Source organism: Arachis duranensis, chromosome 3 (genome assembly GCF_000817695.3).
Source record: "Arachis duranensis cultivar V14167 chromosome 3, aradu.V14167.gnm2.J7QH, whole genome shotgun sequence".
Classification (NCBI taxonomy): Eukaryota; Viridiplantae; Streptophyta; class Magnoliopsida; order Fabales; family Fabaceae; genus Arachis; species Arachis duranensis.
The window spans coordinates 14,147,911-14,161,145 of NC_029774.3; the positions used below are offsets into that span (position 1 = coordinate 14,147,911).

A 13,235-nucleotide genomic window follows, 5' to 3' on the forward strand; every position below is an offset into this window, starting at 1 on the left:
CTCTGTCATGTTTTACTTTATGTAAATTATTCTGAGATGTAGTGATTTATTTTTTACCAGTATAAATTATTTACTTCAGAATGATTAGTAGAAAAGTAAGACTTAATAAATAAAAAAATTTAACTTGTGGTATATTTAAAAGTTTTAATAAATGACCATTTATAAAATTTGTTATTATTATTAGGGTTTTTTGACACAAATTATTATTAGGGTTTTTAATTTTGAAAATTTTGTAAGAAAAAATAAATAAAAAAAGATAAAAATAGATTGGACGAGTAGCAGGAAGTTTAAGACTTTAAGTCCAGCCCACGCGACAAAAAGGGCAAAATTTTTTGTGAACCCACAGGAGAGCCGCCACAAACTCAAATGCTCATAAACCCTAATTTGTATCTCCTCACTCCCCTTCCTTCCCTATATAATCCAACCCAATTGCACTTTCTTTCCACCACCCTGCTTTCGCAGCGATCCAAATGTCTCTTTAGGGTTTCTTCACCACGCTTTACCGTTTCGGATCTTGAATTCTCACAAAGGTTGCATCTTTACGAGTTGGGCGTTCTGTTTTCTTCGTTGTTTTATGTTGTTTTTCGTCATTATTTTCATCTCTCCCAATTAAAGTTGTGGTAATTTTGGTTCCGTGCTGTGACGAAGCAATTTTTTGGACTAGAGTTTCTGATCTGGGATTCTTCACCCCGGAATTTGATTATTAACCCTTGGCTGTCTGAGCACACTTCAAATTATTTCAAAATTTTAGGGTTTAATGTCTGCTCTATTTTCTCAATACTACCGTTTCAAATTTTCTACAAATTCCGTTTTTGATGAACTGGTTTGAGAAAATTTTTGGCTTATGATGAAAATATAATTATCTTAGCGGATTTCAGTGAGATTTCATATCAATGATCTGATTGTTACACACACTGAAGCCTTTGATTTGTTTCAATATCAAATTTTTCACTTAATATTATTATTATTATTTTCCGAAGTAGTTTCAATTAATTTCAAATTTGGTTAAGTGCAGTGACGAGATGAAAACACTGGATGTGTTTTTTGAGCAGTGGACGTTACCGTCAGGTTTCGCCGTGAGCTTAATTTTTAAAAACGACTTCTCCTTCTTCTGAGCACTATAGTTATTGATGAAATTTGCATAGCAATAACAATTCAAGTGATTTTGGGAATTTGTATGAATGTGAATGTTTCTTTGTTTATGGAATTCTCTCTGGTGTTTATAATGTGATATTTGGTTATTTACTATTAAAAGTTAGATTGCGTCCATTACCAATTCCAAGGGATTTTATGTTCCTCTTGGTATAATGGCTCGGACGCCATATTTATGTTGTGGTCATCCTGATTGGTGGTTTTCTTATTCTGTACCATTTTATCCTGGAAACGCCACATACATTCCTGTTTCAAGAATTATATTATACAAACGATAGAGTTTATCTGAACTAGTATGAGACATACCAGCATGTACCCATGGACACTAATAATCTATTAATCTTCAAACGATATAGTTGATTAGTTATTTGGGACTCAAATCACACGGATTCATAAATACTATTTAGAAAAACCCAAAAAATATTTAAAAACATAAAAAAGTAAAAAACATTAAACTCAATATAATCTAAATTCAAAGTCTCATGTTTCATAACAAAAGTGAACTCAGAAAGCTTCTTCTGAACCCCAGTTTTATTGGCCCAAAACTATGGTGTTGCATCATTCCAATTTCTACTCCCACCTCCGTTTGGAGTTGGGATAGTGACGTATATATCACCGTGGCGACAGAATTAATGTTTTCCCAAATCACAACGATAAGATTTATGGAGGGATAATTACATCAGTTCACAAGGTTCAATCAAAGGACTCATCAAAAGTTGAAAGCCATAGTTGGAAACTCTTGCAATGGGGGACTAGGAGTTGAGTTTTATTCTTCATTGTTTCCTTGGGAATGGAATTGATTTCAAAGAAAGGATGTTCAAATATTCAAGGGCCGCTCATTTCATCACAATTATTAGGGACAATAGTTTTGGGAAAATTAAGACTGAATGGATGAGAAAGTATGAGTTGGATGATCCTGACCGAGAGAATATGAAGGAAGGACTAAAGCAAGCGTTGCAGATTCTAATAGTGATGGGTGCAGTGGAGCTAGGCACAAGTGATGACCATAGGATCAAATGTGAAGCCAAGAGTGTAAAGGAATTGAGGGAGTTTGTGGAATCAGTATATGTAACGGGTGATCGAATGTCTCATGAAGAGAAATGGAGTGTATATAGTTCTACGAAGCAGAGAGACACATGACACGAAACGGAACGAACACATCAATTCTAAAAAATTGTGGGACATGGAATATATTTATTTAGTATTTAGTTTAATATAAATAAAAGTCTAATCTAACTTAATATTAATAATTTCTAATATCTAAAAAATAAATAATAATATTAAAAAATCTAAAAAGATATTATTATTAATATTTTTAAATTAAATAAAATTTTTTAAATCTCATAAAGTGATTTTTTTTTGTGAGCGTCCTTCTTGATTCATTTGGTATCAATTTTCTATATTTCAACTACTACAATTGAGAAATCTTTTTCAACTATGAATGTTGTGAAGAATAACTCAGAAACAAAATAAAAGATGAATTTCTTATTAATTTTTTTAATTATATTAAAAAGAAAATTTCTTACAAACAAAAGAAGACTTTAGTAGAAGGTTGGACTTCAAGTTCTCGACAGAGAAGCTGGAATATCTTTAAGAAGGCCTAAGAATTCGGGTGAAGTTGAAAAAGAGCAACGTTACAAGCCAAAGAATGTTTGATTCAAAATCGGTAAAAGGGAGTGAAACGTCTAACTTTAAGAAAAAGCAATCATAGACGTAAAAGAAAGCACATTATGAGTTATCTAGAGGAGGAAAACATATTCTCTCTTTGGGATCGGGCACTACTAGCTCGTAATTTCTCTCATCCTCTTTGTTCTCACAAATTTTATGGTGTCTACAGAACTCTTCACAATATTGCTTATCAACTACAGAGACACAAAAAAACAGAGGTATCTACCCAATTTAGGAGACTAGGAGGAACTTTAGTCGACATATTGAGAACAACACAGCACGACATAAAAGCTATACTTACAAATGCAAAATAAAGAGATCGTCACTTAAAGAGTTCGGACGATGTCTAAAACAGATCGGGCAAAAACAAACAAAACACATCAAGATGGTTTCAAATCCCTTCTACATACAAAAAGCGTCAAAAATGGTGTCTCTCCTATGCTATCAGTATCGACATCATTACATAGTACAGCACCATTGGGGGCAATACGACAACGAACCGAAAAACGGTTACAAATATAGTTCCACAAAACTTAGAAAATCCTCCAGATAACCAACAGTAATTCAATCAACATAAATTATTTAGGTTCAATCAACAAAAGTGGTTTCAAAAATTTTTTTCAGATTAAACAGCAGTAGTCAATGACTTTCCCAAAGAAAAGTTTTAAAGAAAACAACTACGACCGCCACCAAAATCCAAGAATCAACAAAACAAAGAAGCCTATATCTAGCATGACTGTTTGAAAGCCATTCAAGACAGTTGCAAGACAAATAGAACACAAAGCTACTGATAAATAGAAGCACTAACCTTGAATTTTTGGAGAAGGAGGAGCACATCAAATGACAAAACCACGTAAGTTCCTCTCCATAATAACAAGCTAAAACCTTCAGAAGATCCAAGACGAAGAAATCTTGGAAGCAAGAGCAATTGAAAAGCGACAAGGGAAGAGAGAGAATCCTCACAGTAATAAAGAAAAATAAAAGGTTCTTTGCAAAGAAAAAAAAGATGAAAGATTTTCAAAAATGTGAAAAAGAAGAAGAGGAAGAGTCAAAGTGCTTTTATAAAAGTAAAGGGGAAAAAGGAATTTTTTAAACCCTTCTTAAAAACATGCGCGAATTCCAAGGAAATTGCCGCGCAACGTTCGCTCCCTCATTTAAGGAGGCAACGTTCAAATTTTCAGAAACACTAAATGCTCGAGTGACCTAATATAAAGCTCGGACTCACACAGAGGCACTGTTCATACTCTGACCTAACGGATAAAGACAAGCCCAATAAGTAGAAAAGGTCCGACCCAGAGAGGGGGCCTTTGACCTATACCCGGCCTCTTTAAAGGGGCCGGACACTATGAAAGGAGCCCAGCTCTACTTGCCCATGCAAGTAACTACCTCCACAAATCTCTCCCACTATTTCTATCTTTCCTAAAAGATAGATCTCAATAGCTCCCAAGATAAAGAGAACGGTCATCCACCAATAAAGGTGGAACTACTCATACAAAGGTGGTTATGGAATCTACTATAAGTACACTAACACCCTCAAGTATAATTTACGTTCTGATCTATTAAAAACCTGCCTAAAGCCCTTGCTGACTTAAGCATCGGAGTCTCTTGCAGGTACCACGCCCCACCTCCTCACGAGAAACTCGGACGGTACACCTCGGCACCAACCAAGTCAGGCGCTGCCTCACAAGGGATCTATACCTCACGTTCAAACTCAAATCAACGTTTAAGGTAACGCTCAGAACAGAGAGTTTCCATAATGTGAAAGTAAAAGGGATGTTGTAGTGAGAAAAAGAGACATGTTCATGAATCAGAAGCACCCTTTTTCCATCATATGCATATTTGACACCCATCTTAAGCCACCTACAAATCACCGGTGACAAGTAACTCCCATTATTTTGTCCTAAATTGACAAAAACATTCTTAACTTTCTCTCAAACATTTCAATTGTGCCCTTTCTTTTAATGAAAAATCATCAATTTCCCTCATCGAATGAACTTATAAATAAAACGGGCTTGGTGATTTTGTCTTAGAAAAAGTTTTTTTTTCTCATAACCCACGAATACACCAGTTAATTTTTTTAGATATTGATCAAATTTTGGTGTAATATTCAATTATTGGATTTTACGGTATTTTTTAAAATTTTGGGGTGGGACAATTCGCAAAGAGCATATTGTACTTTTAATATTTAAATATACAATACGCAGGGGCTACTATATATTTTAATATTAAATATACAAGTAAAGTGCCAATCCGGTCCCTGTCCAATTTTGCGAATGACAACATGACTCTTGACAAAAAAATGGTCTACTTTGGCCCCTAACCTTGTGCTCCGTCTGCCAACGCGGTCCTTCTGTGACTTTCTTCATCAAGGAGTGATGGAACTTGCTGATGTGTCTCGTTAAGTTGTTTAGGTGGAGGGTTAAGGTGGTAAGGTAGAGGCTAGAGACCCACTTAGATTGTTAAAAAGAAAAAGGATCTATCTATCCTTTTCATGTAAGTATAAACTATGCATTTTGCTCTTTCGGAAGACTCTTATTCAATGAGTCTGGTCATCTCTCTCACTTTTCTTCATGTTTGGAACCCTAAACCACCATGAGTAGTAGTAGAGAGAGTGAAAGTGGAAGAGATGGAGTGAACGATAAAGGTAGGAGTGTCTCCATGACTCCACCTTGTCCACTTGGTTTAGGCACTACAGATCCACTAGGAGCATTATACATAATGTTGGTGGGAAGTTGTGTGTTGTGTGGAGTAGGAGGCCTTAAATAAGAGTCAACGGTGGGAGATTTTGATACACCACTCTTGTAAGGACATAATTCTAATTGTGAAAAAGATTACAACCTCTACTTGGGGAGAAAATTGTGAAAGTGAAATTGCATACTTCTGTGTGATTAGTGTCCTTCTCTTTGGAGCTGATTTAGATAGTTTCTTCTTCTATTTTTTTGCCTTTGTCTAGAATTACAAAGAACACACAATTCATATATTTAATGAAAGATTATAAATATATATGTGAAATATATCTTTTGAAGATTGCTCACCACTGGATAGTTCCTGTAGAGTTGGCATTCTGACTGCTTCCTTATATTTTTTGAACCTGTATAAACGATTATTCAAAAAGAATTTATTAAATATCTAGCTATTTTATTTACAAACAATTAAACCCTGACCAACACAAAATATAACACTTAAACCCCTAACTATTTTTTGAATAGGACGAACCGAACTTTGAAGCGACAATACCTGTGTGGTGTTGGTAGAGTTCACTGATGCAAACTTTTTTTTGCTAACTCTTCTTTCCTTCTTGGTCATAGCCTTCCAATTAGGATATTAATGGGATTGTAGCAAGTCTTATAGTAATGGACTTTTTTTTACCACACTTGTTACAGATCATTTCAAATATCTTCTTGGCCTTATTAGAATGTATTTCTCCCTCAACAAGATCAATTCTTCTATTCATTTTTGGATGATGAGCAGGTTTTTTTAATTGGAAAAGAAACTGACTTATAAGTGAATCATTTGGTATCTAATAGTTTTTATTAGGGTTCAGTACTGTTTTCATCCCTAAGATTTGGGGTGAAAATCAAATTCATCCCCGATCTTTTTTTGTTATTAAAATCATCCTGAACGTTACAAAACGTTATAAAATCATCCTTTTTTATTTTATTTTACCAAATTACCCTTATCAATTAATAAAAATTGATCTTGGCGGCCCTTATCCAGCGCCTGATCTTGGCTTCAAGTTACTCCCATTCCAGCCGTTGAACGTCGCCTATGCTCAGCTTCTCGATCCCAAGCCTCCGAAAACTGGCGTCCACGGCGGACTTCCTCACGCTGCCGTACACCTGAATACACTAGCCGGATGAGTTCATCCTCTCCATGATGCTGCGGAGGTCGTACACTGCTTCCGAGGGTATCAGATCGATCTCCCGGATGCTGCTAGTGGAGCGGTAGCTGCTGTTCATGATGGAAGCACCGTCACTGCTGTTAAAGTGGAAGAGATTAGCGCATCCATCGGCCTCGCTGCTGTCTTTGTCGTTGAGATGGCATTGCTTTGAAGCTGAGGAAAAAAAGGACGATGAGGAAGAATCAGCAGATGCGTCTTGTTGTTGTTGTTGTTGTTGGTCATGGTCTTCTTCGTCTTTGGGGGTGGTGATATGGAGGGAAGTACGGTCTATGAGTGAATCGGCTTCGATGGGGTTGGTGTGGGAGATGAGGATGTTGCAGAACTTGTAATGCGTGAGCATCTTTCTTGTCTTTTCCTAGTGAATTTGCAATCAATTTGTTAAGTTTAATCTAGAATTAATTGTCTTTTAGCCACTATGGATGCTACTTTGAGTCTTTTGCAATTCTGTTTATTTTAGGTAGCATTCGGTTGGAATTGATGGAGTTTCTGCAGCACAAAAATTTAAATGGGATGAGAGCGAGGAGCGACGCGCTCGCGTACTTGACGCGTGTGCGTGATTTGGAACTTTCCATGGTGACGCGGGCGCGTGGTTGACGCGTACGCGTGATTTGAAGATTTGTACGGCGACGCGTACGCGTACCTGACGCGTACGCATGACACGTGAAGAAGACCATCGACGCGTACGCGTGACTGACGCGTATGCGTGACATACGCCACGTGCAAAAAACGCAGAAAAACGCTGTGGGTGATTTCTGGGCTATTTTTGACCCAGTTTACAGCCCAAGAAACACAGATTAGAGGCTGCAGAATGGAGGAATCAAGGGAACACTTCCTGTTACTTCTCAAGTTAGGCGTGGGTCCTACGAAGCAAGTGGTCCCCATCCATCACTTAAAGACTTACTGATTGTCATAATTAATTCTGATTTAAATTTAAATATTATAGGAAAAGATATTAGTTTAGATATTAGATTTTAGATTAATTAGGATGAGATATAAAAGATATTAGGATTCTATACCAATTAACATTCCGTACTCTACAGTTTACCAGAATCCTTATTTTCTTCTTTGAACCATGAGCAACTAAACCTCCACTGTTAAGGTTAGGAGCTCTGTCTATTGTATGGATTGATACTATTATTTTCTATTTTAATTCATGTTTTGATTTATATTTCAAAAATTATTTTCATTCTTTATTTTATGAATTTGGGTGGAATGGAAGTATGACCCATTTTCTAATTGAGTTCTTGTATAACTTGGAAAAGCTCTTTACTTGAACAACAACTTGAAAATAATTTCTCCTAAATTTTAATTATTTGGATTAAACGGGATACGTGACACATAATCCTCTTATTTTTGGATAATTAGAATTTTTGTGGCATATAAATTGGAATTTGATCTTTACCGTCTAATTGGGATTAATTGACCAAGGAATTGGCAGTGGATGAATTTTAGAGGAGACTAGGAAGGTCTAAGGAATTAAGGTTTAGTCACACATAGTTTACCATGAATTAAATCTTGCATGATTAAAATAGTTAATAAGAAAAGTCAATCCGGAAAATAGATAACTCTGAAGCCTTAACTGTTTTTCCATATTTTATTCCCAACTTATTCACCTGCTATTTTCAAACTTTGAATTTACTATTTAATGCTCTTTGAACACTCAAACACTATTTTTTTTGTTTGCCTAACTAAGTAGTTTAACCAACCATTGTTGCTTGATCCATCAATCCTCGTGGGATCGACCCTCACTCACCTGAGGTTTTACTTGGGTCGACCCGGTGTACTTGCCAGTTAGTTTTTGGGTTATAAAATCTTGCACCAAGTTTTTGGCGCCGTTGCCGGGGATTGACTGTGATTAACAACTATCAGTTGTTTGATTGCTTAGATTAGGTGTTTTAGTTTTAATTTAATTTAAATTTTATTTAAAAAATTTTCGGAAAAAAAAGAAAAAGATATTTTAATAGCACTAATATTTTTAGTAATTTCTGAAATTAAGTTTGGTGTTTCTTAGTTCAGGTTACCTCACTGGAAATTCTCTGCACTCTGACGTAGAGAGTTCCATTTTTTTCTTGTCTTCTGTTTCTTTATGCGCAGGAACAGAGACAAAGAACATCTCTTAGACTTTGATCCTGAACCTGAAAGGACTTTCAGGCAGCGTTTACAACAAGCTAGACTTTGCAAAGCTGCAGAATCCACTATGGATCCTAACAATGCTGATAATGTCAATGTGGCAAATCCGAATGGGAATGAGCAACAAAGGAGAGTACTTGGCTCTTACTCTACTCCTACTGCAGATCTTTATGGAAAAAGCATTGTGGTGCCTCCTATAGCTGTAAACAACTTTGAGTTGAAGCCACAATTGGTCACCCTGGTGCAACAAAATTTCCAATATCATGGTCTTCTTCACGAAGACCCAAATCAATTTATTTCTAGTGTCCTGCAAATTTGTGATACTGTGAAGACAAATGGAGTAAACCTAGAGGTGTACAAACTCATGCTCTTCCCGTTTGCTCTAAGGGATGGAGCAAAACTATGGTTAGATTCCTAACCCAAGGAGAGTTTGGATACTTGGAACAAGATTGTTACTGAGTTTCTCACTAAATTTTTCCCACCAAAGAAGCTGACTAAGCTTAGGGTGGAGGTTCAGACCATCAGGCAGAAGGATGGTGAAACTCTGTATGAAGCTTGGGAGAGATACAAGCTACTGACTAGGTAATGCCCTACGGACATGTTCTCCAAATGGACCCAACTAGATATCTTTTATGAAGGTTTGGGTGAAATGTCCAAGATGTGCTTAGATAATTCTGCAGGAGGTTCATTGCACAAGAAGAAGACACCGGAGGAGACTATTGAGCTTATTGAATTGGTTGCTAGCAACCAATATTTATACTCATCTAACAGGAATCCTGTGAACTCTGAGACTCCTCAGAAGAAGGGTGTTATGAAAGTAGAAGCTTTAAATGCTATTCTTGCTCAGAACAAGCTTATGTCTTAGCAAATAAGTCTACTTACTCAACACATGGGTGGCATGCAAGTCTCAGCTATCAACACCCAAAATCCACCTCAAGAGGTCTCCTATGACATGGCAAGAAATTTAGTGTAAAATGATAATTGTGATTATGCTCAATCCTCTTCTGAACAGGTCAATTACATGGGGAGTGGTTCTAGAAATCCCAATAATGACCCTTATTCTCAGACATACAATCAAGGATGGAGAAATCACCCAAATTTTGGGTGGAGAGACCAACCTCAGAGACCTCAAAATTTTAACAATAATTCTCAGGGCGGCTTCCAACAGAACAATTACAATAACCATCAATTTCAGCCTCAGCAGCAACAACAGCCCCAGCAGGCTAACTCTAAATCCCAAGAAGATTCTAATTGGAAGATGATGAGGAGTTTTATGCAGGAAACCAAAGCCTCCATTAGAAACTTGGAAGTGCAAATGGGCCAGCTGAGCAAGCAAATACTTGAGAGGTCTGCAAGTACATTACCAGGGGATATAGTGGTGAACCCAAGAGAAGATTGCAAGGTTATTCAGTTGAGAAGTGGTAAAATAGCTGGCTTTGAGGCCAAGCCCAATGAAGAATTAGTTGGAAAAGAAGCTCCAGAGGAGAAGAAGGAAGAAGTAGAGCACGCCCCTCCTAAGCGTGCAGACAACCCATTTCCTGATTCTCTTGACACTTACCCTATCTTGCCAAAGGCTCCTGAATACAAGCCAAAAATGCCATATCCTCAAAGGCTTCAGAAGGCTTCCAAAGAAGAGCAGTTCTCTAAATTTTTAGATGTCTTCAAGAAGCTACAGATCAACATTCCTTTTGTAGAGGCTCTTGAGCAAATGCCTCTCTATGCTAAATTTATGAAAGAATTGTTGACCCACAAGAGGAATTGGAAGGAACAAGAAACAGTGGTGTTAACCAAGAAATGCAGTGCCATTATTCAACACAACCTTCCTGAGAAGATGCCAGACCCAGGGAGCTTTGTCATTCCTTGCACCATTGAAGATATCACCATTCAGAGAGCTTTATGTGACCTTGGAGTTAGTATTAATCTAATGCCACTTTCAGTGATGAAAAAGCTTCAAATTGAGGAAGTAAAACTCACTTATATTTCTCTTCAACTTGCTGATCTTTCTGTTAAATTACCTGTGGGTGTTGTTGAGGATTTACTTGTTAAAGTAGGACCATTTATTTTTCCTATTGATTTTGTTATATTAGACATGGAAGAGGAGGTAAAATCCTCTATTATACTTGGTAGACCCTTTTTAGCTACAGGTAGAGCTCTGATTGATGTGCAGAAGGGTGAATTAACCCTGAGGGTCAATGAAGAATAGGCGGTCTTAAATGTTTTTGAGGATCTCAAACACCCTAATGATTCTGAAAGGTCCATGAAAATAGATGTTATTGAACCACTTGTTCAAGAGGTACTGAAAGCTGAGGTGCTTGATGACATTCTGGATCCTGTTTCTGAGTATGAATTAGTTGAAGTTGATAATTCACCACCCCAGAAGGCTATGGTTTACACACCTAAAGCAGAGGAGGAAGCCCCAAGCTTGAGCTCAAACCTTTACCTCATTCTCTGAAATATGTGTTCTTGAGTGAAAATGATTCATATGTAGTGATTATTAGCTCTTCCCTGAAGCCTGAAGAGGAAGAGGCGCTTGTTTAAGTGCTCAAGAGCCATAAAATAGCTCTTGGGGTAGACCATTAGTGACTTGAAGGGGATTAATCCAACCAAGTATATGCACAAGATCCTTCTTGAAGATGATGCTAAATCAGTTGTGCAACCACAAAGGAGACTCAATCCAACCATGAAAGAGGTGGTCCAAAAAGAGGTAATGAAATTATGGGAAGCAGGTATTATTTACCCTATTTCTGACAGTCCTTGGGTAAGTCCTGTGCAGGTAGTTCCTAAGAAAGGAGGGATGACAGTGATCCAGAATGAAAAGAATAAGCTTATTCCTACAAGAACAATCACAGGATGGAGAATGTGTATAGACTACAAGAGGCTCAATACTACTACAAGGAAGGATTATTTCCCCCTGCCTTTCATTGATCAAATGCTTGAGAGGTTAGCTGGTCATGCTTTTTATTATTTTCTAGATGGATATTCTGGATATAATCAAATTGCAGTGGACCCTCAAGATCAAGAGAAGATAATATTCACATGCCCCTTTGGAGTATTTGCCTATTGGAGAATGCCATTTGGACTTTGTAATGCTCCAGCAACTTTTCAGAAGTGTATGCTTTCAATTTTTTCTGACATGGTTGAAAAGTTCATTGAGGTATTTTTGGATGACTTTTCTGTTTTTGGTAATTCTTTTGAATCCTGCCTTAAGCATTTATCTCTTGTCTTGAAACGGTGTCAAGAATCAAACCTTATTTTGAATTGAGAAAAATGCCATTTTATGGTCACAGAAGGTATTGTTCTTGGACACCGGATTTCAAGTAAGGGGATTGAGGTTGACAAAGTGATGAGCGGATAATTTATACGCTTTTTGGCATTGTTTTTAGGTAGTTTTTAGTAAGTTCAAGCTACTTTTAGGGATGTTTTCATTATTTTTTATGTTAAAATCACATTTCTGGACTTTACTATGAGTTTGTGTGTTTTTCTGTGATTTCAGGTAATTTCTGGCTGAAATTGAGGGACTTGAGCAAAACTCTGAAAAAGGCTGACAAAAAGGACTGCTGATGCTGTTGGAATCTGACCTCCCTACACTCGAAATGGATTTTCTGGAGCTACAGAACTCCAAATGGTGCGCTCTCAATGGCGTTAGAAAGTAGACATCCAGAGCTTTCCAGAAATATATAATAGTTCATACTTTATTCGGAAATTGACGACGTAACTTGGCGTTGAACGCCAAGTACATGCTGCTGTCTGGAGTTAAACGCCAGAAAAACGTCATGATCCGGAGTTGAACGCCCAAAACACGTCATAACTCGGAGTTCAACTCCAAGAGAAGCCTTAGCTCGTGAATTGATCAAGCTCAGCCCAAACATACACCAAGTGGGCCCCGGAAGTGAATTTATGCATCAATTACTTACTCATGTAAACCCTAGGAGCTAGTTCATTATAAATAGAACATTTAACTATTGTATTAGAGGTCTTTTTTCACCACGTTTCATCTTTGGTCTCAGTTCTGTTTTATTCTTCATCTTAGGAGGCCATTGAGCACGTTTTAGGGGGCTGGCCATTCGGCCATGCCTGAACCTTTCACTTATGTACTTTCAACGGTGGAGTTTCTGCACACCATAGATTAAAGGTGTGGAGCTCTGCTGTACCTCAAGTTTCAATACAATCACTATTACTTTCTATTCAATTCTCTTTTATTCTTATTCCAAGATATACGTTACACTTAACTTTGATGAATGTGATGATCCGTGACACTCATCATCATTCTCACTTATGAACGCGCGTGACTGACAACCACTTCCGTTCTACCTTAGGCTAGGCGCATATCTCTTAGATTCCCCAACAGAATCTTCGTGGTATAAGCTAGATAGATGGCGGCATT

General features: G+C 37.2%; 1 long non-coding RNA gene and 4 other non-coding genes across 5 annotated transcripts; all 5 read left to right on the forward strand.

Annotated features, from left to right (window-relative positions):
- The first annotated feature begins 346 nt into the window (after positions 1–346).
- LOC110279016 (uncharacterized) lies at positions 347–1,442 on the forward strand. Its single transcript, XR_002371830.2, has 2 exons — positions 347–530; positions 1,016–1,442. It is a non-coding gene; the product is annotated as an uncharacterized LOC110279016 (long non-coding RNA).
- On the forward strand, positions 631–730 carry LOC127745951 (small nucleolar RNA Z157/R69/R10). Its single transcript, XR_008007575.1, has one exon. It is a non-coding gene; the product is annotated as a small nucleolar RNA Z157/R69/R10 (small nucleolar RNA).
- On the forward strand, positions 839–923 carry LOC127745954 (small nucleolar RNA R11/Z151). Its single transcript, XR_008007578.1, has one exon. It is a non-coding gene; the product is annotated as a small nucleolar RNA R11/Z151 (small nucleolar RNA).
- LOC127745955 (small nucleolar RNA Z152/R70/R12) lies at positions 1,009–1,120 on the forward strand. The gene has a single exon (XR_008007579.1). It is a non-coding gene; the product is annotated as a small nucleolar RNA Z152/R70/R12 (small nucleolar RNA).
- LOC127745964 (small nucleolar RNA snoR80) lies at positions 1,272–1,398 on the forward strand. Its single transcript, XR_008007588.1, has one exon. It is a non-coding gene; the product is annotated as a small nucleolar RNA snoR80 (small nucleolar RNA).
- Positions 1,443–13,235: the final 11,793 nt, after the last annotated feature.